The sequence below is a fragment of the Kogia breviceps genome, chromosome 7, assembly GCF_026419965.1.
Source record: "Kogia breviceps isolate mKogBre1 chromosome 7, mKogBre1 haplotype 1, whole genome shotgun sequence".
Classification (NCBI taxonomy): Eukaryota; Metazoa; Chordata; class Mammalia; order Artiodactyla; family Physeteridae; genus Kogia; species Kogia breviceps.
Window position 1 is genome coordinate 61721858 of NC_081316.1, and position 25560 is coordinate 61747417.

General features: G+C 47.0%; 1 protein-coding gene across 10 annotated transcripts in view; it reads left to right on the forward strand.

Moving 5' to 3' along the window:
- The window catches only part of TENM4 (teneurin transmembrane protein 4), a 748739-nt gene that overhangs the window by 455958 nt on the left and 267221 nt on the right, over positions 1-25560 (forward strand). Inside the window, exon 1 of one of the 10 annotated variants that reach the window (XM_067038417.1) lies at positions 16586-16611. The exons of the other annotated variants lie outside the window; for them this stretch is intronic. The gene's annotated coding sequence lies outside the window, so the exon portion shown is untranslated. Of the gene's footprint in view, positions 1-16585; positions 16612-25560 lie in introns of those variants that run through there. 10 annotated transcript variants of the gene reach the window in all.

Genomic DNA, 25560 nt, shown 5'->3' on the forward strand with positions numbered 1-25560 from the left:
AACTCTTAGTTGCAGCACGTAGGATCTAGTTCCCTGACCAGGGATCGAACCCGGACCCCCTGCATTGGGAGTGTGGAGTCTTAACCACTGTACCACCAGGGAAGTCCCTCTGACAGGATCTTGAGCCCTGCATTATCCGTGACCAAAAACCAAACCATCCTCCAGGCCCTTCTCCCTCTGTGCTCCTGAGGGTGGCGTTGTCCTTTTGGTGGGTCAGTGTCATTGCTCCTCTAGAGCTTTTAGCTGCCCATGTTTTAAAGTATGCAGAGAAATAGGAACCTGGAATGGGTTCCAGGCCCAGCTCTGTAGCTCACTGGCTATTTGTCCTTGGCCAGCCACTGTCCCTCTTCAGGCCTCAGTTTCCCCATCTTGCCAATGATGGAGCAATTTCTAAGGTACTCTGATTTTCCTAGTGTTGTGTGATGCTGACAGGTGTGTCAACCAGTAGCCTTCTTAAGATTTACTTGGGAAAAAAATATATATTTAGTGATATTCTTTGTTCATTTCTAAGTAAATAAGCCTTGTAGGTAAAAGAGAAGGCAGGAGATTAAAGTCCTTAATCTCACCCTTTGCTAATTAACTGAATAAGAGCAATCACATTGTTGCAAGTTCTGCAGCAAATTGATGGCATTACTGCATTATTGATTTGCAGGGAAGATGGGGGGACTTCGGCCTATAGCTGTCTGATCAGCTACTCTCCTCTGTACCCCTGCTCCCCAGGGGACCTAGAGGCCCTTCAGAGTCCTCCCCTGGAGGCTTGCTCTGAGTGTGTCACTCTAAAGGTTGGTAATAAATGTGTCCCACGCCTGAAGGGAGAGTCTGGGTCCTTAGTGATCTGCTGCTCTGGGTTTGGTGGGTCATGAGAGAGCCAGTGAGTGTCACCCCACAGGTAGGCTCTGCCTGCCACCTTCCTGTCCCCTGAAACCCCAAACTGAGGGGTCTTCTATGAGCCAAAGGGCGTGCTGGTATTGGCATGGACCCAGCCCTAGCAAGTGAGGATGAGTGGGCCCTGCTACATAAGTGTGCCCAATAAATGTTTGTTAAGTTTCGTGTGATTTTTTTTTTCATGGAAAAATGTGAAATTATTTTAATGGGATTATCTCTATTGTTTCTGTCAGTTATAAAAGTAACAATGCCTGCTAACATTCAAATAATGCAGAAAGGCAGCAAGTGAAGTTCTCTTGTAATTCCTCCTCCCAGAGATAGCCACTTTTAACAGTTTGGTGCATGGCCTTGCAGATGCCTTTTATGTAGTGATAATTAATGAGTGGGAATGAAGGGGTGAGCAAGCAGTACAAACTGTGTAAGGACCACAGTGCAGCCAAGAGAGCAGAGCCATAGTCAACTCTTCTGAAATTGGGTCTCAAGAGATGCGAGCCTGGACACAGGACCTAACCTCTCAGAGCCTCAGCTGCTCCGCAGGTGAAATGGGAAAAACCTCCCGGGGTCGCTATGGAGTTCAACAAGGTAAAGGACGCAAGGTCCCTGTCCCCCTTCCCTATCTCCACCCCTCCATTCCCTTCCACCACTTGAAGACTTTAAAGACCACCCTAAATGGGTTAATTGCTCTGGCTCCTTTAGAGGCCTGCTTCCCCAGAGACTTCTTTCAGAAGGTATTTTAAATGACAAAGGCAGCCCCTCAGGAGCCTAAAGGGTGAAAATGAAGTTTCCTTTGGCGGGAGCTGACTCAGCACCCTCCTCTGAGGGCTGACCCTTTGAGAAGCAGCCTTCCGGGAGCTGGGCTGCACGCTCCAGTGGCTCCCAGAGGCCCTCTGCGTCCAGCTGTGTCTGCTTCTGCCAGGGCTGCGCTCCCCGGCCCGTGGTGCCCAGAACCGCCCTGCGAAAATCCCACGTAAAGAGCACGGAGGCCGCGTGGGGCGTCACAGAAAAGAAAACAGGGGAAGCAGCTCTTTCTGTCCTCAAAATCCTAATCCGCCCCAAGGATAACCATCTAGAAATCACTGATAGATATAAAGATTCCACTAAAATAGCAGCTTGTCATAGCCGAGAAGCTAAGGAAGCGGTTCGGATTAAGTAGATCTTTGTCCCTACGGCCACAGAAACTTTTCAGAATAAATATTAAATGTGCGGTGAATTGTTGTCATCTAAAGTCTTAAGTGAAAGGGCTTTAAAACCTTGGTGGTTAGTATTTAAGAGGGTCGGGGAATAAATAGCTCAGAGAAAGCTGTTTCTAAAAGCCGAGTTGAGGTAGGAGCAGGTGGGAGAATTTACATGTAATGAGCACCTTCCACATAGAAGTCTTTTCTTTGCATGCCTTCTCTTTTTTTTTTTTTTTTTTTTTGAGCTTCTGTTTGTCTCTGTTCAGGAAACCGAGGCCCAGGCAGAGACTCACACTCAAGCCTACCTGATTCTAGAGCCCCACCCAAATTTTTTGTTTTGTTTTCAATACCAGATTCTGTTATTTCTGTCTTCTTAGTAGGAAGCTGGAGAAGATAAGGGGAAGTTCACCAAAGAAAAGCTGATTTTTTAAAAAAATTACTAGTTGTTAGATTCCTAGTACTCACCTCACAAACCTTGATGAAGCCCCTATTATGTGAGAGGCGTTTAATCTCATTAAATCATGAGATCTCAGGGAATCTCATTGAATCTTCATGTCTGTCCCGTGTCATAGCCATTTTTAGTCTCATTGAGGCAATAGCAGGCCAGAGAGATTAAGTAACTTCCCCGAAATCACACAGCTTCTAAGTCATAGAACCAGATTTGAATCCCAAGTCTGTTTGAAGCCACTGAGTGAAATCTTTCAATTGTGTTTTGGTGAGCATGTGGGAGTTTCGAAGATGAATCAGGCCAATGACTTAGACACTAAATTGTGGTGCTGCTTCATGAGAGCCAAGCCCTGGATGCTAGGCCGTCCGTGGCTTCTTTGCCCTTCTCCCCCTATTCTGGGCCCTTCTACCTCACCTTACAGATTTCTCAGGCTGGTGACACTGGTCAACATCACTGCTGTTTGGCAGTTTCATTGACTTTCTCAGGTCTTAAGCAGCTGGGATTATTTTGTTTTGACTTCCAATCCAGTGGAGGAGTGTTTATTTTTCTTTCTAAATGGGAAACACTGCTATGTATGCGAGCTCCTTCCAAAAGTGTTTTCTTAAAACAAAACAAAACAAAAAATTCAACTTAATTTGGAACCTATCCAGATTCCCGAGGGAGTCAGCCAGGGTCCTTTGAAGTCAGTTTGTGAAATCAGAAGGCAAAATTGTGCCTGTTTCCTACTATCCCGAAGTATCCAGTGAGGCTTTTGTCTCCTTTCTCTGTGAATTTCATGGAACCTGTGTTAGTTGTTCCATGCCAACCACAGTGCTTGGGTCTGTATGTTGCCCAAGTCCCAAGGGACAAGGACATAGGGGCATGTGAAGTTTTCAGGTATTTTTGTTCACTGCTCTTCGCAACTCTCTTGCATCAAAAGACCCTTGTTGGTAAATAAATCCGTACACCAGCTATGTCAAGAAGTTAAAGTAAGTACCTAAACCCCTAGGAGCAAGACAAATTGATTTCTTCCTTCTTTCCTACCTTCATCCACAATGACATTTGAAATGTTTGCAGATGTTTTCCAAACACATGAGGGGTGAAGGGGACTCTAAGCAGAAAGATCCTATAAAATAGGTATTTAATCTATAGGGTCAAGAATCCCTTAAATGAAGCCCTTGCAGTCAGATGCATTTTAGAATTCAGAAATTTTTAGATTTAAGGAATAAAACACAGTACACATACTGTGTCCTTCCTAGCATTCCCAGAGTGCTGGGATGGCCCACGGTAATCAAATACATTGCAGTCAAACATATGAACAGTTACACTGGTGAGATTAAAAAAACAAAAAGACTCTGAGATACATGTCAGTTCAGGTCAGGTTTTGCAACCAGAACAGTTTTGATAAAACTTTCAGTCTTAGGACTTCCCTGGTGGCCCAGTGGTTAAGACTTCACCTTCCAATGCAGGGGGTGCAGGTTCCATCCCTGGTTGGAGAGCGAAGATCCCCCATGACTCACAGCCAAAAAAACCAAGACATAAAACAGAAGCAATATTGTAACAAATTCAATAACGACTTAAAAAAAAACTTTCAGTCTTAAACAATTAAGAAAGAAAAACCTTTCAGTCTGAGAGTTTTGAGATTTTTGGAATGGTGGCTAATGGATGGTGATCCTGAATCGTGCCTTTTCTTAAATGGGCAGGGTTGGGGGATGTCGCATGACTCAGAAAGGTTTAGTAACAGAATAGTCATAGAGATAACTAGAAAGCTTTGTAACTAGAAGGCATGGTACAGGTGCAAGTTGCTGACTGGGAAGCTCTATGTTTATCTGTAATGACTGCTTGGAAAGGCCAAGCCCCTTCTGGTATAGAGATGGGGGCTCAGGAGGCCAGCGCCAGCAGGCTGGCTGACTCTCAGGCCCGGGAGTTCAGGAGGAGAGAGGCCGACTGCTCAATTCTCCAAAGCCTAGAACTCGGCGACTCTTGAGTTCTTAAGGAAACTTTCCCGACAGCCCTTTGGTTGTATGGACCTCCTCTTTCTTTGATGCCCTGCTGTCTTCTTTACAGATGCCTCCCTAACAGTCTGGGAACCTGAATGTCCCCATATCTGATTTCCAACTTAGCCTAAAAATTCCTTGAGGGAGGCCTTGTCCGAGGCTGTATCTTCACAGCTGAGCACCTGTAGGTGCTAAAATCAAAAATGAAAAAAAGTTGATATTCTCTCTTCCTCTTTTTCACCAGCCCACCCCCCAACACACACACACACACAGAGACGCACACGCACGCACACGCACGCACGCGCACACACGCACGCACACGCACACACACGCGCACACACAACCACCTCCCCAGGAATAGTACAGTGAGGCGCATGCGTGATATACTGGAAATCCGCCGAGATGAAGTGATTTGCCCAAGTGCAGAGTCAAGATTCGATGTATGGCCCCAGACTCCAGCGCCCTTTCCACCTTACCAGGTACCTCCCTCCACTGGGAAAGCCCTCATCTGCAGCCTCCCGCCAGGGGCAGGCAATTATGCCCCCCTAAGTGGGAGCAGTGGGGACAACCACAGAGGGGTCACTTGTGTTTTTGTACAGTTCACCAAGCCCCTTTTCATACTTTACCTCAGGCAAACTCTGGTGACTCTAATTTAATTGCCACATTGGCTTTCTAGGAGGTAGATCTTCTTCCTGACCCTGCAAAATAAACAGGTCACGTTTTGAATGAATGTAACCGAACATCCTGGGAAAACCAGGGCCCTCTAATTAGTCACTCACGTGACACGATTACAGCTCCTTTTCCACTAATTTCCCCAAATGCCATGGCATTAAAAGGAATAAAAATAACATTTTTGGTGTCTGGCTTGATTGGATCAAGTAATTCCTAGACCACCCCTCGAGGAAGGCACGTTAGCCGTGTGTCCGGGCTTTTTCCATCTGGAAGCTAAGCCTGGTGTGTGTCCCTGTGGACATGTTAGTGGCCTGCTCCAAGGGGCCCTTGTGGACACCAGACCACATCTTCAAGCATCTCCTGACACTTCTGGGCACCGACTGTTGAAGGGGCACCTGGAAGGAGGCTAAGGAGAGCTTGGGAGATTAGTGTACCTCACGTTTTCATAAGCCTTGCATTCCCTGAGTACGGTCACCTCCACCATCTCCTTGGATCCACAGCACAGTGCTGTGAGGTTGGCCGAATGTAGGGAACCTGGTAGGAGAGAGGGAAGCAACTGGGCAGAGAGCTGCCCCTTTGGCTACCAGCTTCTTTGGGCCAGTTTTAGATTTGCTCACAGTTGGTGATCCAACCTGCAAGGGCCACTGCCATCCACGTAAGCTGAGTTTTCCAGTTATAACCCTCCCCTGGAGAAGCCTCTCCGTCAGCCCTCATGAGCCATCCTGGAAACCTGCTTGGGAGGAAGCACATGCCGGAGAGCAGCAGACCTGCCTTGTGAGCCCAGCTCTGCCTCTGACCTGCAGTGTGACCTCCAGAGCCTTGTCCTCTGGTTCCTTGGCTCTCTAGTCCAGGCAGTGGGAAGACTTCATCAGATCAACATTTCCCAAGCTTGTTCCTTTGTGTGTCACTGTCAGAGTCTGCACTATAGCAGTGTGCCCACCTACATGCCATTTCCTTTCCTTTCCTTTAAACTGCCTCCTTTTCCAAACTTTTTTTTTAACCTAAGTGAACTTAGTTATTTTTAAAGGAAATTGTATATTACTGTGGCAATTCACTTGCCATAAATAGAAGGTAACTGTAAAAATAAATAAGTGAACGCTGGTTATCATGTTCTGGTGAGACTAGGCATGCTCTAGGATGCAGAGATTTGCTTCTCTTTGTTAAATAGGGACATGGGCAAGTGTTAGGTATTAAAAACACACAAGTACCAAACTGAGATTTCCTCCTTGACATCATCAAAAAGGTTGAAAGAGGATGGAGGCTATCCTGCACGTGATTCAGTGCGATTTAATGTCTGCTCTCACTGTACACCACCTAAAACCATGCCCATGGGATGCATGGCTCCATGGCTTTTTCCAGAACTCTGTCTAGGCTTTTAATGCTACACCCCACGGCCTGCTCACCTTGAGAATAAATATTTCTTGCTGCTCCCAGAACCTCCCCTCCTTCCCTTTCCTAAATGTGGTCTTTTCTGAGCAATGTGTTCCCACCCTCCCCTTGGCAGCCTCCTGCCCTCTGCCCCTGTCATCAGGTCTGAGCTGGGTTCTTTGAGTTCAGCTGGATCCTGCATTACTGGTTAATAGCTCCCAGCTTGGACCAGGAAATCATGTGGCTTCCTCTTCTCCCTCCCCTTCCTCTCCTTTCTCCCCTCCTCCCTATCCTTCTGAACTGCCCTTATTTATAAAGGTGTCTGAGATTAAACAACTAAAAAAAATTCCCTCTGCTTTAAATGACCTAAAAGGACCGAAGCTAGAAGGAAAAGAGAAACAGCACAATATGGAGCCATGGGAAGGAAAGATAGGTTACAGAGGTCTACAGAGCCTTGCTGTGCTGTGTGGCCTTGGGAAACTTGCTTAACCTCTCTGGGTCTCAGTTTCCTCTGTAAAATGGAAGTTGTTTTGTTTGTTTGTTTGTTTTGTTTTTTTGCGGGATGTGGGCCTCTCACCGCTGCGGCCCCTTCCGTTGCGGAGCACAGGCTCAGTGGCCATGGCTCATGAGCCTAGCAGCTCCGCGGCATGTGGGATCTTCCCAGACCGGGGCACAAACCCACGTCCCCTGCATCGGCAGGCGGACTCTCAACCACTGTGCCACCAGGGAAGCCCTGGACGTTGGTTTTAATAGTACTTCACAAAATTGTTGTGTCTATGAGAAACTATGGGCAAGGCTTCTCGCATGGTGATTGCTGCGTAATAGGTGCTCAATGAATGTTAGTTTCCTTATTCCTTTTCTAGAACCCAAAAGATTTTGGCCAGATATCTCTGGAAGGAAGGCAGATTCCTACACTCCCACCCCTCCAGGATTGGAGGAGATATAGCAATTAATAGGTCTGTCCCGAGCTTTAATCCCCCTCCTCCTGGGTGATTTCCAGAGATTCAGGGTGGGAGAGTGAGCCCAAGGCAGCAGCTAAACAAACATAGCATGGGGTCTTAGAAACAGAACCTCCGCCCTCCTTGCAGAGCTCCCTGTGCTGCTGGCCATTCCCCACAGTTCCAGGATTGTGTGTGATATTCGGTACCAGATAAAACACTGTGATGTCTTTTCCTTCTGGTCAGCTGGCCTCCCACGCAGAGTTGAAAAGAGAGGAAAATGACTGGTAATTCATTTACACTTCACTCCCTCTCTGGGAAGCTGCTGCACGGGCTAACAATAATACATATCCCTGTACTTCCAGAAACCTCTTTTTAGCTGCCCCAGCAGAGGCTCTGGGGGAATATACACTTGTTATGAACCAAGTTCCCCTCCCCGTTAGCTGTGTGATCTCACCTCTCTCACCCACTTGCCCATGTGTAAAGTGGGCATACAAGTAGCAGTCTGGGGGTTGTTTCAACAGTGAGATAGGATAACATCTAAGACACTGAGATTACAGGGGGTGCTGAGTGTTGACTGGTCTCCCCTTCTAATCTTGGGCAAAGAATGGAGTTTTTAGTCAGTGAGGAGATTATCTGATCAAAATTGAAGTTGTGATCACTTAGCTGCTGTCATCTGAGAATAAGCAAAAATGGAAGTTGAGGGAATACCGAAGTTGCTAGTTTTGCAAAATTCTGCTCCCCTTAGCCAAAATGTTTACTACTATGTCTTCTCTCCCCTGGACCACTGCCGTAGCATCCTCCCTGGCATCCCTCCCTCCCATCTCCTCCTTTAATCCATCTTCACACTGTCCCATGGTGATCCTTCAAAGCCCAGACCCCTATCATAGAGCCCTTGCAGGGACCCACTACTTGTTTCCCACCACTGGCGGTTCAGGACCTGTCTCCTCAGCTTGGTGGCCAAGGCCCTTCTTCACAGAGGCCCTCCCACTCTCTCAAGCTGCTTACTTCCATGGTCCCACTAGGGAGCTGTGGCCACAACAAACTAACATGGTTCTTGAGGGGACAGAGGACATTCCTGGTACCCAGAACAGGGCTTCTGATGAATAGCTGACGATCTTGGGAGCAAAGGCTTCAGAACACAACTCATTAATTTAGAGGGAGAACTGGTGAAGATATTTCTGATTTGGAATGATATGGGAAGAAATGAAGCTTGTTTACCCTTCAGAACCAATTCAATTCAGCACAGTATTATTAAAGACTTACTGTGTGCCAGGTCCCATGGAGAATAGAAAACATCCTCTCACCCGCTGGCTGTTGAGGAGAGAGATACACACCTAAGCAGCTCTGCCCCAAAGCAAGCATCAGTGAGGTGAGCAAGGTAGGGGAGTGTGCCGGGGTGTGTGGGGCTACAGAGGTTTAGTCCAAACTGGGAGGCTCAGGGGATCCTCCTGGAGAAAGAGGGTAACTCCCAAGGAGCTCTGCCCAGAAGTGAGCTTTAGTTTTATGGATCTGTAAGGCTGCTATGGACTGAATTGTGTCCCACACCCCAAATTCATAGGCTGAAGCCCTAATCCACCATGTGACTGAAGGTTATATGAGGTCTTAAGGGTAGAGCCCTGATCGGAAGGAACTGGTGTCCTTACAAAAGAGGAAAAGACACCAGAGCTCGCTCACTCTCTCCTCCTCAAACATTCATTCCTTCAGCAGACTTTTCCTGGGGTCCTGTACTGAGGAGTTCTGATCAGACACCATCTGTTTCCTCCGTGTGTAGACATGTGGGAGGGGACACAGGAGGGGAGCATGGGGGTCCTCTGCAGGGGGCAGTGGTGGAAGGCAAGTCTGGTTTCCTCTCTATGGAGAGAGAGCTAGTGTGGCAGGGCCCATCTCCACCCTCCCCCCTTCCCTCCGCCAGGGAGCAGCCTCTTTAGAAGACTCGATTTTCCTGGGGTTTGAGGTGGGGATGGAGTGAGTGGCGTGGACTGAAGGCAGGTGTACTGCTCTGTACACGTCTAATTTCAGAGCCCATCAAGAGGGGGTGACGGTGGCAGGTGCAGCCTCAGGAACCAAAAAGGGCCTGACACACCTTTGGACTGTGTAACAGAAGAGGAAATCCCATTACCGTGCACCTGCAGGGTGCCAGGTGCTAAGATAGGTGTTTAGCACCCTGCTGAATCTGTATGGCTGGTGGGCTCTAAAGAGTGCAGGTTTGAATTTTAGCTCTGCCACTGCTAGCGGAGACCTGTAGTAAATGATTTAACCTCTGAGTTTCCATTTTTCCTTATGTGTAAAATAGGGATCATAATAGTATCTACTTGATAGTGTTGTTAGAATTCAATATGAAATAATGTATGTGCAGTACTTAGCAAAGTACTTGGTTATTATAAAGTCTTAAATGGAAAAAAAAAGTAGAAATGGAAACTGCTATTACTGTTATCATTGTTGTTCTGGTTATTGTTTCACCGAACATAGCCTCAGAAAGGTACAGTAACCTGCCCAAGGCCACGCATCCCAGGTATGCTGGGCTCCACCCAGCCTCTTTGCTTCCCACTGGGCTGCCCTCCCTCATCGGACAGCCATCACCTCCCTTTCTTGACAACCCTCTGGAAGCCGAAGGTCTCAGGGAGCCTCCTCAACAGATGAGAGATTTCTTTCGCCCTCACCTCTCCCCCGTGCTGAGGAGGAGGCTGCATGCACCTTTCATCAGCAAGCCCCGCCCCCTGGCCAGAGCCCCCCAGAATGGAAACCGCTGAGTTGCACTCTGGCTCTTAACTCTTTCAAGATACCCCTGTTGGGCCCCTGCGTGGGTGACAAGATGATGCATGAGGTCTGGCTAAGCAGCTTATTTGTCTGAGCTGGTGATGGCCTTTGTCCCAAGTTGGGTTAATGGTAAGGGGCAGTGTCTCTTTAAAGCCTGGACAATGGGCAAGCTTCTCAGGTCACCGAACCACTCAGCAAATGGCCGAGTCCCTCAGAGCTCAGGAGGCCTCTGCCCCCTCTGCTGTCTGCTAACCCTGCTCTTCATCTTGTGATGCACCGCCCTCACCTAGCAAGGAGCAACACGCGGAATAATGGGGGAGAAAGGCTCAAAGAGCATTCTAGGGACAAAGGACTCCAGAGGAGGAAGCTGAGACGAGACGGGGAGGGGACAAAGCATCATTTCTGACTTCCCGCTCGGCCTGTGCTTTCCTAGCTCTGTGCCCCCAGGTGCATCAGGCCCACAGTGACCGGACAGATTTTCCCAGCAGCCCCTTTCACCACTGAAACCTAACGCTACGGATTACAGCTCAGGCATCTTAGGCTGGCAGTCAGGACCTACGAGAATCTATCTCTTTCCCTCCTTCTTGACCCTCTCTGACCCTCCCCCAACCCCCCACTCCAGTGAGGTCCATCAGGCGGCCTTCACCACCTGCTTCAACCAAAGCAGCTTCCTTTTGTCAGATGCCTACATTTGCTTCTGAATAAGATCCTCTTTAAAGAACACTTCTAATATGAAACCTGTTTTTTTTTTTCAAAGTATGAAAACCACTGATTGATTTAAATCAACCCTTTCCTTGTGTGAAGGGTGGCAGAGCTAAATTTGAAGCCAGGCCTTCTGAATCCCAGTCCTGATTTTTTCTTAGCATATGGATTCATTGATTCATTCTACACAGATTTCTTAAGCACCTACTATGTGCCAAGCACTGAGGTAGGCCTTGGAGTAAGACATAAGACAAAGGTCACGCCCTCACAGAGGGACCCAAGCACTAACATCGGCTCCTGCTGTGAGGGTTCAAGAATGCAAATGTGAGACGTGCCTGCTGACTTTGGCATCTAGATGGCTCCTGGTGACCTTGGTGAGGGCATTTTCAGGGTGTAGAGGCTAAAGCCAAGGAGGATGGATGGGGGGTGAGAGGGCAGAAACAGTTCAATTAACTGATTCTAACAGATTAGACTTTGTGTCACAGATTGCTTACATGTTACAAAAGAAAAAGGTTCCTTTACGGTGGGGAGATCAGGAATCGTCACCTGAACAAGTGACCAAACTTCGTGGTCATTATCATAAAGTAATAAGAAGTACGTTCCATCATGCATGAGATGTACTTGCCTAAAATGTTTAACCTGAGTCTAATTATGAGAAAACAACACATCCAGAATATAGGACGGTCCGTGGGGCAACTGGCCTGGACTTTCAAATAAGGTTAATATCATGGGGAAAAAAAAAAAAAGGAAATAGAACAGTGGGGTTAGGTGGGAGGCTCCGCTAGATTAAAAGAGGCTAAAAAAAAAGGTAACAGCCAAATGCAACACTTGAATCTTGATTGGATCCTAAGGTTTTTTTTAAGGCTTTAAAGAAGGCATTTGGGGAAGAATTAGGGAATTTTTAAAGTATGGCATATATGTGTGCTAGGTGATATTATGTTATATAATTGTTCATGTTTCTCAGCTGTGATCATGATATTGTGGTTATATGGGAGAATATCCTTATTCTTAGGAGTTGCATGCTGATGGAAAGTGTCTTGATGTCTGCAACTTTCAAATGGTCAGAAAAAAATTTTTATATATATAGTGAGAGATAAAGCCACATGGCAACGTATTAACAATTGGCAGATTTAGGTGAAGAGTATATGGGTATTTTTATACTGTCATTTCGACTTTTCTGTAGGGTTTAAAGTTATCAAAATAAAAAGTGGAGGAGATTTAACTTGGGTTGGGGAGAGATTAGACGATAGCAACTGAGTTTTGGGGAAGGATTCTTGGGATGGGTGAATTGTGGGCACTCTTTGTAGCAAGATTCCATACCCCCTTTGGGAACTCAGAATACAGAAACCCTCTGAACCTTTACAGAAAATTGATAGTTTAGCAGTTGTGATAAAACAGGCCCTTCCTGGGCGTGCAGGGGACTTCCGCGAGGCGCTGGAGCCAGTGATGGGAACCACATTGGCCGGAGTGCACGCAGCCGCGCCCCAGGACCAGCCCTTCTGTGCTGAGGCAGGACAACTGGAAGGAATTATGTGCCTTCATACTTGTTAAACTGCCTTGGCACTAGACGTGATCCTCATAACCTGAGCTTTACGATGGTACCGCCATAGTTAAAGTTGGGCCAGCCTTGCCCCTGCACCCTCCTTGTCGGAGGTTTATAGCTAAAGCATAAAACAGTTCAACGTGAGCTGAAACATGAAACACTCCTCCAGATTGTAAAGGCAGACTTTTCTGTTTAAAGTTTTCTAGGGAGGCAGCGTTTGGGAATGAAACCTTTTCCATCTCCTTTTGCTTTTCCAGCCCTTGGCCAGGCTCCCAAACGCTCCACCCCCACCCCATTTCCCACCTTGAGCCCAGACCACAATCCAATCCAACACAGAAGCTGCTGAATCCTGTGGTTGGGAGGGTTCTGATGTGGCCGGAAAGTCCTGGTTTCTGAGTCTGAGCCCTGAAGCTGTGTGGCCTTGGGCAAGTGGGTTCCCCTCTCTGGGCTTCAGCCTCTTGGTTATTTATAGACAACATTTATTACAGGGCTGCCCAGCCCATATAGGTGTGTGGTCACTGAGTGCATGGAGCCTGTACACACAGTAGGTGCTTCTATAAATATGGTCTTATTGATTACATCAGAGTGTTTCAAATGCATAGAGATCTGTAGCAAATAGTTGTCTTATTTTGATCATGAAGAAAAGTGTATCCAAAATTACTCTTGTCTTTATCCAAAAGGTAGCCAAAGTACAGTTCTTAATGGAAGAGAAATTGCATGGAAAGTCACAGGAAAATAATTTGATTTTGTCCTCTTAAGAGTTTTTCATAAAAGGGTGGATAGGCTTTGAGGTCAGATAGGCCTGGGGTCAAATCCCAGTGACAGAGTGACCAAGCAGATTAGTAATCCATTCTGAGCCTTGGTCACTTCATCTGTATAATAAGGTGTAATAATACCAACCTAGCTGGATGAGCAAGGAATCAACGTACTTTATGGAGAGCTCTTAGCCGGGCACCTAGCAAATAATGAACATTCAGTGAACAGAGCTGCAATTAGCACTGAATCTGAGAAGACCAGGAAGGCCCCTGATACCCAAACCTGCCTCTCAAGAGTTGTTCTTTTGTACCAGGAATGACAGATCAAGGGCAGCCAACTGACATCAAAAGCCCTGCCCTGCAGACCTTCCAATGGATGATGAAAATGCACTGTGATTTCTGCCCTTTTGAAGCAGTCTCCTAGCCTATCCCTTCAAGCTACTGGTGGTTTGATGGGGCCGAGAGGACACTGAGGATGAGAAGGAACTTCAATATGTTATTTCAGAGCCCCCTTCGTCTGAATCGGGATGGAGAGCCCCATACTGCTTCAGCATTGTAATTTGCATCACTACCGTATCAGCCAGTTCATCCTAGGCAGGGTTTTACTTCCAATCCCAGCCCTGCCCCTTATTGGCCATGTGACACTGGAAAGTTACTCTACCTCCTTGGCCCTTACTTTCCTTATCTCTAAAGGACTTTAAAAAAAAAAAAAACAAAAACCCAGTTCTGCCGGCCTCTGCAGCCTGTCATGTGGCTCCTAGGAGATAAGGCACATGGAAGCATGAGTGCTGCACAAAGGGAGGTCTAGGAAGGCAGCCCCAGGAGCACTCTCTCAAGCCAGGAGGATCACTAGGCATTTTCCCAAAAAGCTATATGAAAACAGAGGACATTATTACTAAAATACTTGGTAAATAGAATATTTAGTAAATGGGAACACTGTAAATACAGAATAAGAGATAAAGAAAACTAGTATTTACTTCCCATCTGCTACCCTTAATTTACTCTGGTTTTGGCACCTGGATCCTTGACTGTGCATTTTTGCACATTGAAATAACACACCCGGATTGTCAAGACCTTCAAACAGGTCACCATCTATAATATCACTAAAGATCTAGGTATCTTTCTCTACTAGGAAAAAAAAAATGGTTTTCAAATATGTCTTGAAGATCACCATCCCTTTGGACAGGTGAGAATTTATGACAGGCAGTTAAATGATGTGTATTTGCTGAATGTGTATTTCTCCTACTGAAGCAGAGGAAGTCATATGTAAAAAGGGCAGGTGAGGGTAGAAAGGGGCTGGACGTGTTTCGTGCTTCTTTGCAGGTTGGGTTGAATGGTTCCAATCTCTGCATCCCTTGGGATAAGAGTCTGCTGGTCACGCCGCTCCCAACCCCTCACCCCCTCATTAGGGTTCCTTTCCTTTTCTGTCTCCCTCTTTGGAAAGTCAAGGTCCTTCCTGTATTGGAAGCTTTAGAACATGCCTTTTCCAGGACTAAAAAATTTCCTAAAAATTGAGGTGTGAAGTCACTCCCTTCCTTGGGGCCTCCTGCCCCAGCTTGGGAGCTGCCGCCTGCGCACTGGGAACAGATGAGTGTTTGTTGTCTGAAAGGTACACACTCATTAAGGATCTTTAACTAAGGTCCCCTTTGGGGAGCTAGCAGCAGATGCAGATTTCTGGGGTGGGAAGCAATAGTCTGCCCTCGAGACCCTCACAGGCTCTTGTGCCAACTCTTGAGGGGAGAGTTTCATCAGGTTTAAAAGTCTGCTCACAACTCCCAGTGCACCTTGAAGGCCCCTCGCACTTTCAGCCTTACAGGGATTCTCTTGGAAAGACACAGGCTTTTGAGGAAGGGCACAGATTTTGGAGCCAACCAGCACTGGCCTCACATTACAGCTTCTCCGATGTCTAGCCGCATAGCACTGGACGATCTGTCTCCCTCTCTGAGCCTTATTTTTGTCTTTCGTAAAATAGGGATAATAGTTCTTACCTCGGGGAACAGGGGTGCAATTGGCAGGTCTGAGTTAGGTAGTATTTGTGGAGAGATGAGCAGGCATCCTGGTGCATGGGAGACACAAGAATGAGCCGGTTCTTTTCTTTCATCCGCGGGATCCCAGAGGATCAGCTCCCCTGAGTACTGGCCACAGAGTTCGCCCTCGTGGACAAATAAGGGATTTGAGAAAGGGGAGGCGGATCAGCCTTTGCACTAGAGCAGTGCCGGCCGGTGAGGCCTGGCTCTGCGTCGCCTCACCCCAGGGCTAACGCCACGCTTGTCCATGTTTAAAAGACCTCGTCACCCCGAGCCTCACCACCGCTCAGGAATGGGAATAACGACTTCACGGGATCATCCTGGGGACCCACTGAGATCACGTGTACGGAAGCATCAGCACAGTGCAGGCATGTAGTAGATGCTCAGGAAATGTTGAATCTTAACAGCAAGAAATCTGGTTCAAGACAGGCCAAGAATGTAGTCTGTGTTCTGTCGGAATCAACTCCCCACCGGCTTCAGGGACAGCTTTGTGAGGTGAGAGTGGGTCAGGGCAGCCTCGGGCTGCGGGGAGAGCCTGCTCTGGATTGTACAGCACACTGGGGTGGGCACCAAGAGCCAAGTGGTTTGTGTTCCTCTGGCCGCCCTGCCCCAGAACCTGCTTCAAGTGGGGTCCCAGCGGGCGCCCTGCCAGGGCTCACTTTGCTGCCTCCCAGCCCTGAGACCAGGCTGCTTTCAAGTCACATCCCAGTGGCTGTTGCCAAGCCCTGAACAGAACAGCCTACCCTCATCCTCCACTGCTGGCAGCCGGCTCAAGTGTCTTAGGCAGGTCCCCAGGCCTTGGCATGTCGGCCCATCTGCCAGCTCTGCAGTGTGCCACTTTCCTGTTCCTCAAGCACTCCCGGCCCCTCTCACAGCTCTGCATTTTTCTGCAGGAGCTCCTTTGCCAGGCACACGTGGTGCTAAGTGCTTTCACGTGTCTGGTCTCGTTTAATCATCACAGCGATTCTGGGAGGCCAGCATTATGCCCTCTTCACAGGTGAGGCAGCTGAGGCTCAGAGAGATCAAGCAGTTTGCCTCCGGTCAGGCAGCGAGCAAGTGGCAAGCCCGCAGGGGTCTGGGGCCAGAGCTCATGTCTTTGCAGCCACCACACCAAGGGCTCCCGGCAAGAATGTCATGGCTCCCCTGGCTGGAGGGGACACGCCTGCCCAGGCACTCCCAGTGCAGCGTGTGTGTTCACTCTTTCACTTGACCAAGTGAGGCAATTTGTCGGGATCTTTTGGTACCTCTTCGGCAAAGGGGCTCAGGTGAAGACAGCTTGTGGCTTTAACAGACCGTGGCTTGAGGGTGCTATTTCTGATGCTGGGACTGGAGAAAGAAGAGAAAGCAGCTGTAGAGATTGGGGTAAGTGCTTGGCTTGTCAGAAAGGTAATCTCCCCCACACCTGTGCCCTGGAAACACAATCCAGTGCTCTGAGATGCACTTTCATCTGTCACCAGGGCGTCCCCAAGGTGACCTGCCCGACTGTACCCAAGCTGGTGGGGCTCGTGTTACAGGGCTCACTCGCAGAGCCCCTGAGTCCCAACAATGCTTGTTTGTCCTTTGTAACTGCCATCTCCCAGGAGGAATGTTAATGGGACCTAGAATGGAGGGGGGATGGGAGGGAGACAAGACTAACTTCAGCCTGAGCCCACCCTCAGGTCAGCCTCGTGAGTGAGCTCATCGAAGCTTGTCTGCTATCCTTCCAAGAGATACTTAAATCAGCTCCTGGAAAGAGGATTCAGCCTCTGCTTTTTCTAGACCAGACCTCTACTCTTAAGGGGGCGGGGGTAGGGTGAGGGTCTGTTCAATCTGGGACTTGGTCTGCCCCTTAGCAGAGCTTACAACTAACTGAGAAATATTTTCAAAAGCAGAAAAACTGGGCTTCCCTGGTGGCGCAGTGGTTGAGAGTCCGCCTGCCGATGCAGGAGACACGGGTTCGTGCCCTGGTCCGGGAAGATCCCACATGCCGCAGAGCAACTAAGCCCGTGAGCCATGGCCGCTAGGCCTGCGCGTCCGGAGCCTGTGCTCCGCAACGGGAGAGGCCACAACAGTGAGAGGCCCGCATACCGCAAAAAAAAAAAAAAAAAAAAAAAAAAAAAAAAAAGCAGAAAAACTGAAAACAACTTGGCTGTCCAAGAATAGAAAGTGGGTAAAATAGCATTATCTTCTGTCCATACGACAAAGTTTTAGATAGCCATTGAAATCGTGTTTTCAAATAATATTAAAGATGTGAAAAAACTCTTATAGTGTAACATTAAGTGGGAAAAAAGTTGGATAGAAAACAGTATATACAGTCTGAAACTAATTTGATAAGTATATGTTTATGTATGTATAAGAAAAGACTAGAAGGAAATGGACTAGGGAGTGTTAACAGTGGTTATTTCGAAGTGTTCTGGTTGTGATCGATTTTTGGATTTTTCCTTTATACTTTTCTCCTTTATGCATACATTTTCTAGTGAAAATGTCATTTTAGAGTCAAAAGAAAATTAACTTCTTTGACTCCCAGCTTATAGCTGACATTGTGCGCCAGGTGCTGCGGATAAGAGATTTAGAGGAACCTAGCACGTACTCTTTATGAGCACATAGCCTCGCAGGGCATAAAAGTATATAAGCAGATTTTTTTAAATGTTTTTAACAAAAACATCAGCAACAACAGCTTTTTAAATTAATATTCTATTTATTCGGTTGTACCGCATCTTAGTTGTGGAGGGCAGGCCCCTTAGTTGTGGCATGCATGTGGGATCTAGTTCCCTGACCAGGGATCAAACCCGTGCCCCCTGCATTGGGAACACGGAGTCTTAACCACTGCACCACCAGGGAAGTCCCAACAACAGCAATTATAATGACACATTTGTTCAGTGCTATGGAATGTTCTAAATGTCTTATGTATATTTACACTTAAACCTTGCAACTCCATGAAGCAGGTAGTTATTAACCCGTTTTACTGATAGTACAGGCTGCTGTGGGAACACAGAGATTAATTCTGTCTTGGGGGGTGCGGGGCCAGGGAGGCTGCAGTCAAGAATTGGCACTTGTGCTGATTCTTACAGGATAAACGTGAGTTCTCCAGGCAGACAGAGCAGGGAAAGGTTTTTCGGGTACAGGGAACACCATGAACAAAGGCACAAGGGGAGGAAAGAGCAAGACATCGTTATGAAGTGGCTAACACCGCACTCCTTCTTCCCCAAAGAGGAGCTGGAAGGACCTTTGGGGCCCCTGTGTGAAGGGCACGGAGGATCATGCTGGAAAGTCTGAGCGTAATTCCATTAGGCAGTGGTGAGCCATTGAGGAGCCCTGACATGGTCAGCTCTGCATTGGAGACGATTCTGGCTTCTTAAACCCCGTGAGAAGCTCAGTCATATGTAGAGAGAGGTGTTCCTCTGGAGGCTGAGTGTTGCAGGGAATTTCATCTCCGTTCCAGCTGAGGTAGAAGAGGAGAAAGGAAACAGTGGGGGGCCATGACATGTGTGATTTCCTTTTACCCTTATCTGCTTGTAGACAGTCACTGCAGCCATGTGGACTCCAGCCCCAAGATGAGAGACGGATGTGCACAGAAATGTGTTTACCATCTAGACAGGGGCAAGGTGTTAGCACCAGAAGGGAGAATTGAGAATTCCAAATAGACTTTTAGTTCCGAATGAAATTTCTGTGCTTGATTAGCCCCAAACACTTCTGTCTTTGCCATAAAAAAAAACAAGGAAAAGTCTTGCGTGGCAATGCTATGAGTACTTATAGTCCAAGCTCGGTTGGAGCTACGTTTAGTACACAAGTCCCCAAACCCCTCATCACAGATCTGAAAGTGCTGGAAAGCTGGGGCACCCTCCTTGGTCCCTTTACCATGGCTGTAGCTAACACAGGGGTCACCAGGCAATGCTCTGCTGTGCTTGTCCACAAGGGTTCTGCTTGCTGCAGAAGACACAATCTGAATGATACGTTGTCAGGATTGTCTCTTATTCTTAACATTGCCCTTCTTATGGAAATATCCCTTTTTCAGTGACGCAGTGATGAGCAGGTTCTGTTATATTTGTTTTTGACTTTTTTTAAAAAATACTTTACTATGAAATGCAAAAGTCTGGGAACTACTGAGCGTTTGTACCTAATTGATCTATGCTTAGTGTCAGGTTCTGGGAAAGATGCAAAGTTGAATCAGACATGGACGTGGCCCTTGAAGACATGATCATGACTGGTAGTCCAAGGTCGGAAGTGAAGAGTAGCATTTAGAAAAGGCTGGATGTTATCATGGGGGAGATGCTGGGGGAAAGTACACAGGAACTCTGTTCTGTTTTCATAACTTGTAGGTAAATCCAAAATTATTTCAAAAGAAAAAGTTGTTTAAAAGGCTAGGGCCTAAGGTGAATGGTCGAGGGGCCAGAGGGTAGATAATAGGAAGGAGTTCCCTGTGGTTGTCATTTAAAGCTGCATGAAGGAGTATCTTGACCGTCAAGCTCGAGTTCACACTTAACTCTGTAGATAGTATGGAGCCACGGAGGGTTTTTGATTAAGGGTGATCAATTGATAATCAGGGACTGACCAGTTGTAAAGAAGTGAACCTGGAGGCAGTTGCAATAACCCAGATGGGAGAGGATCATCTTTAAAAGTATCCCAAAGAGAACTAGCTCTGCCAGGTGTTCCTAGGTGCTACTTGAAGGAGGGGTTCCATGGACAAAGAAATAGGAAAAATGTTAGAGATGCCTTATTGCAGGAGTTCTCAGAGCCATTAACTTGATAATGTGCCCTGTGATTCTCTAAAGAGAGAAGTTTCCCAGTGTTTCCCGAAGTTCTTTGACCACGGAACCATCTTAAATTCTCACAGGACTTGTATTCAGAAAAAAGCCCTTCAGGGAATACTGGATGGCATTGAAAATGAGAGGGGCAAGTATTTGTAGCACAATCCCTACGTGCTTCTGTATTCTGCAGACTGGAAACCATGGCCTAAACATGCTCAGATCCTTTTGCACTGGGGCATTGAGTGCCCCCAAGAACTCCCCTTCCTTCTCCAGCTGTCTGAGCCTGGGGGCTTGGGCATGTCTGGGGGAACCGCTCTTCCTGATGCATGAGAGGCTCTTCTGTGGGCTCCGTACCAATGGGAGAACGATAATATCATAGATGCCTAGGACACATTTCCAACCCAGTTTTTAAAAATTTCAGGAATGAGAAATCATTTGATGTTTTTGTAAGAAGGGAAGCATTTTTGAAGGATTCTTTAAATGTTATTTTCTAATTAAGTCCCTTAATCAACCTCTTTTTTTGCATTTGAATGAACAAATATGTTAGTTTTTCCTCCCCCTCCCTCTTATAAATGAACTCCACCTTGATTTTGACCTGTGTGCTATAATTAGTTAAGGTGACCTCTCCTCCTTCCCCACCCGCCTCCTCACTCTACCTTGTGGTTGGCTAGAGCTTGCTGATCGTGGAAATGCTCAAGTTATTCAACATTTTCACTATAGTTCGTTAAACCCTCTGATTTTGTCACATCTGCTAGTCTCTACCAGTTGTTTGACCTTCAGCCAGTTATTCAACCTCTCTGAGCATGGCTTTCTTATCTTTGGTATGGGAGGAGCAATTCCTACCTCCCAGAGCTAGTGCAGAAAAGTGCTGGACATATAGTATGTTGGGGTACTTGGTAAATATTCTTTCTGATAGTTTCTTTCCAGTGATTGGCATTGTACTCTTCACTTAGCAATTCCTCAAAGATGCTTGTTGAGTGAACGCAGGTACCTGCACACTGCGGCTGCTAGCCTAACAAGGATATTAATTAAGGGGCGAATTGTACCCTTTAAGATCGTTATATATTCTGTTTTTGGTCTTCCTTTCAATAAAAGCACTTAACTGGGTGATAATACAACCCTGAGAGGTAGGTGTTATTGCTCCCATTTTATAAACTTGGAAACAAGGTTCAGAGTGAAGCTATATGAAAATGCAGATCTTTCTGATTCCTAAGTCCATGTCCTTTAACATTGCACCAGGAATGATAAGATCCACTCTTCCTTTCACTCATACAGTCTACTCAACAGTTATTGACATGTGCTGGGTGCCAGACAGGAGACACATTCCAGCCCCCCAAGAACTCACCTTCTAGTTGAAAGAGATGAAACATGTGCAAGAACCTTACAAGGCAGCCTGGTAACACCTCATTTATCCCTCACTGGGGAATGAGCTGTTATATTAAGTGCATTTTACAGATGGAGCCACAGAGCTTTCACTCAAAGGGGCTTTAGAGATCTCATTGCAAAACCCCATTTTATTTTAAGGGGAAGAAATGCTCAAGGACCCGGGGTGACCTGCTCGAGTGGCTTCGTCACACTATTGTCAAACCAAGATGAGAACCCAGACCTTCGGACTTCCAGCCTAGGACTTTAAAAATATGTTGACAGGTTTCTTAAAACAGAGTCTATATTTCTTTGGAATTGGTGTCACGTGGCTGGTTCCCATCTTAGACTCTTCTGCACGTCTTGGGGTCACCCTCATCATCAGCGTTATAACACTAGCCTAGGATGCAGCCATTCCTTTGAACCCGCAGATGTCTGCTGCAGTCCCTTTACCCAACCTCATCAGGGCATTTTCAACCCTCAGAAGCACTGTCCTGGTTTTCTTTATACACACACACACTCATAAAATTGAACAAACTCTGGGAGCTTTAGACTTTTACTTGGCTAATTAGTTGTAGTCAGTTACTTCATTTCTCTGAGCCTATTTCCTTACCTGTAAATGGGCCCAGTGCAGTAACCTGTCTCATGGGATTGTCAGACAAGGAGTAAAAGGTGCCTGGAACGTAAGAGGTGCTCACCTCCCTCCTTTCCCTTCCTTTCTTCCAAGGGTTCAAGAAACTCTTAAAAGTTGCACACTTCCTCACCTGCAGCGTGCACAGCAATAATGAAATAGAACCAAAATAAATGTTGGCTGTGAAACACAACCAACGGCCTCCTGAGTAGTGAATCAAACGTTCCTCTGCTCCAAAAAAGCACGTATAATATGTCTCATTTCTTCCTCCCAGGACAATAAAGAAGGCTTTAACACAGAGCATAATTCATATCATCTCCAGATCTTAGGCAGTAGCACCTCATGAAAACTATTAATGCATCTCCCACCGCCTCCTTTTTATGAATGCGCTTTATAAAAGCAGATCAGGTGAGGTGCTCTAGGTAATCGCTGAATCCCCCAAGTATGTGAACTTTGACCTGATGTGAAGCAATTGTTTTAAATTCACTCTGGGAAGAGAGAAAGCCTCTGGGTGATATGCACAAACACGCTTAATAGCACTCGGCATGGATTCCATAGACCTGGAGGGAAGGATGTTACTTACCATTGGAAGGATGGTCCAGGTCTGCTAGTCTAACCCCTAAAAGGTACAGATACTGAGGGCTGGAGAGGGGTTGACATTTCCCCCAAGACAGAGTCTGGCACAGGTCCCAGGCGACTCTTGTTTTCCTGAGACTCCTCTGCTCACCTCATGGTAAAACAATAAGGAGCGATAATCGAGGTCTTTTTGTGGATTTTGTTTGTGCCTTTGCCCTACGGTGTTTCCCACTTTTAAAATGAGTGTGTTGGGGCTTCCCTGGTGGCGCAGTGGTGGAGAGTCCGCCTGCCGATGCAGGGGACGCGGGTTCGTGCCCCGGTCCGGGAGGATCCCACGTGCCGCGGAGCGGCTGGGCCCGTGAGCCATGGCCGCTGAGCCTGCGCGTCCGGAGCCTGTGCTCCGCGACGGGAGAGGCCACAACGGTGAGAGGCCTGTGTACCGCAAAAAAAAAAAAAAAAAAAAAAAATGAGTGTGTCAGACTCGAAGATTCTAAGATTTGGTGGGTCTGTGGGAGATGAATAAATGAATACGTGTGTGAGCAGAGTGGCACCAGAGCCCCTGTGTCGTGACCACAGCCCTGATTTGTGTTTTTGCAGACTCTCCTCCTGCAGCATCTCCTCAGCCCCCTTTCTTGGCCTTTATCGGTACCAGCTGGCCTTGTCCTGTGGAGCCACCCTCCTTACATCCTGGGCTGCCCTCCCTGGCACACAGCTTGCCCAGCCATGGGTATGTTTTAAATTCCCAGGAGTAACTCAGAGAGAAGTCAGGTCTAATTCCCAGTGCATCTTTGCACCAGGAGACCAGCAAGCCAATCTTGTCCCGTTTCCCTTTGCCCAGGAAGGTGTTTTGAATTTGGCTCTACAGTTGGTAAACAGAAACAGCCAAATGTCAGGGGGCCCTGAGCTCTTTACGAAGCAAGGAAGGGAAAGGGGGAGCTCACATTTATTGAGCACCTGCCAGGAGCAACATGCATTCTTTTCCAGAGGCAGGTATTCCTCCCTTCATTCTCCAGAAACTGAGGCCTAGGTACGTGGGTGAGACCCTCGGCTTACACACACGTGGCACTCTGGCTGCCAATTCGAGTCTGCCCGCCCGCCTGCCCCCCTGCCACACTGCCTTACGCTACAGCCCTGAAGCCAACTTCTTTGGCCTACCAGTGCTTCTGAGATTTAAACTTAACCAACCAGGAGCAGTGTTCTCTAGGTTAGAAGTTGCAAAATCTCATTGGCATTTAACGTGGTTGGGTGTTTAAGTGTATTTTTATGTCTTGCCTGGGGCCTGAATAAAAGTTACAAGCAGCACTGAAGCCCAAACCAAGAAAGAAAAGGTGGGCAGCCCACCTTGTAACCTTAGCTAATCTTTAATTATGCCTTAATTGAGGACCTATGAAGTAGATTAAGACTAATAATATGTTGAGTTCATGCAGCATTTTAATTTCCCAGACTCCTTCACGAGTATTACAGTAATAACTGCTGCCATTTACTGAGCCCCAGCTGGGTGCCCGGTACTATGTGAAGCTCTTTCATTTCTCTCCTCAACCTTTTCAGGGAAGTATTACCCCCTTCTTACAAATGTGGAAACTAACTCTCCCTTGTCCAGAGGAGAAGTTCTGGGTAGCCTCTTGCCCCAGACTCGGTCAGGCTGACTCTCCCTTGTCCAGAGGAGAAGCTTTGGGTAGCCTTTTGCCCCAGACACAGTCAGGAGGCCTGTTCCGTGGTGCACTAGCTTCTGATTTATACACGGTGCTGCCTGTGATGACAACAGCTAACTTTTACCGAGTACTTTCTACATGCCAGGCAGCCTACAGAATTATTTGCTAAATCCTCCTGGAACCCAAGAGGTAGGTATTGCTATTATCGTTGCCACTTGTAAATGAAGAAACTAAAGCACAGACGTCTGATATGCTGCCTGGCTTCCATAGTTTGGAAGGAGTGGAATTCACATCCAGCCTAGGCTGGAATCCTGATCTGATTTCAGAACCCATATACTACCATTCCACACTGTGGCTTTACCCCTTAGCAGCAGAGGGACCCTGGGCCAGTCACTTAACCAGATGCTCTGTGATGGGAATAATGATACCTCCTTCATTGGATGTTGTAGGATTAAATAAGATGACAGTTTGCCAAAAGCCAGCGGGTGTTAATAAATGTCCCTTTCATTCCTTTATTCGTTCCTTTGTAATGGGATCAGTAACCAGTAATTATTTACTGATTTATATTTTAGATGCTTTGATGCAAATGCAATACCTGCTACTCGTTTTCTTCGGCACATTTTTTTCTATTTAACAATTGCGAAAACTCTTACTTTAGGCTGCATGTTTTAGAGTCAGACAACCCCCTGGCCCCAGCTGACTCCTTTCTTACCGTGCCTCCTTTCAGGGCTGTGGATATCTTTTCTTTTTAATATGTATTGGGGCCTCTGTTAGGACTCAGAGGTAGCATGCCTCAAAAAATACTGGCTTCTGGAAAAAGAATGAGAGAGAGAGAGAGAGAAAGGAAAGAAAAAAACTTTGCAAGCCACATGGGGAAATCATGGGCAAGGCACTTCTCCACAACCTGTTTTGTAATTTTCTTCACGCCTGGTGGGCAGTGAGAATCCATATAGAGCTGGCACCTTTTTGGCTGCTGAAAAAGTGCCCTAACCTCCCTAAAAGGGAGGGTTAACAGGCAGGGGGAGAGTTGCTGGCGGCCATCAAAATGATGAAGTGAAATTTTAAATTACATTAGATGTTTGCTTAAGGAACAACAGATGAGGCCCTGTGGATTGTCAGATCCTCTTGGCAACACTGCAAAATGAAAGCATAACCATTTGGAACCCTTCCCCTGGACCGTATGAAGTCTGGGCCGAAAAGATGACCTTTTAACGATAGCTTCCTGCCTCTGAAGGGTTAGAGTGTGTTGAATTTTTCTTTGCTTAAAGGCCTGGTTTTAATCATCGCCACAGTCGGGAGAAAGGGCTCTTACCACACTGTTCACTTTTTAAAATATCCGAGATGTTCTTCGAGTTTACAGTCA